This window comes from Bison bison, unplaced genomic scaffold, assembly GCF_000754665.1.
Source record: "Bison bison bison isolate TAMUID 2011002044 unplaced genomic scaffold, Bison_UMD1.0 scf7180017864304, whole genome shotgun sequence".
In the NCBI taxonomy this organism is placed as follows: Eukaryota; Metazoa; Chordata; class Mammalia; order Artiodactyla; family Bovidae; genus Bison; species Bison bison.
In genome coordinates, this window is record NW_011494876.1 from 16,280,698 (window position 1) to 16,281,693 (window position 996).

The 996-nt window shown below is 62.8% G+C and overlaps 1 long non-coding RNA gene across 1 annotated transcript in view; it reads left to right on the forward strand.

Moving 5' to 3' along the window:
* The first annotated feature begins 30 nt into the window (after positions 1-30).
* The window catches only part of LOC104997218, a 1,513-nt gene continuing 547 nt past the window's right edge, over positions 31-996 (forward strand). The window contains exons 1-2 of the long non-coding RNA XR_826308.1: positions 31-99; positions 654-750. This is a non-coding gene — a long non-coding RNA (uncharacterized LOC104997218). The remainder of the gene's footprint in view (positions 100-653; positions 751-996) is intronic.

The window sequence follows — 996 nt, forward strand, 5'->3', positions numbered from 1 at the left end:
CGCCCCTGTGCCCCCCTCTTCGGGACCCTGGGGGGCCCCCGGGACTGTGACCCCTGCAGCTGCCACGCCCGACACACTTTGCAGCCGGGGTGTCACCCGGTGAGTCAGCCCGTGTTGTGCATGGCACGCAGCCGTGGCCGGGTGTGAGTGCATGTCCATGCCTGTGACATGGTGTGATTTAGGGCCGGTGTGAGTGTTAACACAGAGGTGTACAGGGCTGCGAACAGCTGTGTGTCTGTGCTCTCGTGTGACGTGAGCTGTGAGCAAACCTGAGACCACACAGGTCCAACCCCATTCATTTGGTGCCTGAAGGAGACAAGATCTGAAGTGTGTTCTCGGGTCCCTGGTGTGGACAGGGTGGGAGTCAGGGAGTCAGAGGGCGTGGAGACAGCGGGGCGCTCAACTCAGGACACACAGGGGCCTGTCAGGAGCTGAGAACGCAGAGGGCCCGTCGGGGGATGGTGGGAAAGTGGGGGCTGGCCTGGGGCTCAGACCAGAGGCAGAAGGAGGGGAGGAGCCTGCTGCCAAGCACAAGCGTGGGTACTGCCTGGCTGGGACAGGGCTGAGGGGCGGCACCAGTGTGCTGCTCTGGGCCCTCTTGCCCTTCTCCCTCCCTCGTTGTTTCACTCACTGGCCACACTCTTTTCCCTCAGGTCACGGGTCAATGCCCCTGCCGGGCAGGATTTGGGGGCCGCACGTGCTCCCGGTGTCAGGATGGGTACTGGGGTGACCCGGAGCAGGAGTGCAGAGGTGAGCGGGGCACACTGGTTCACACGCTCCACCACCACCAGGGGTGAGGCCGTCCTGACAGGGCCCTTGGGGTGGGGTGGCGGGGGCAGGGGAACCCTGGGCTTGACCTGAGGGAGTGCACAACGTGTTCATGGCTGTTTCCTCCAAAACTTAAAGTAATAGTCGTGAAAACAGCTACAGGGAAAGAGTGTAGGCAAGGCCATGTCAGGTGGGTCTGTGGAGCAGACATGCTGGATGGTTCTCTCC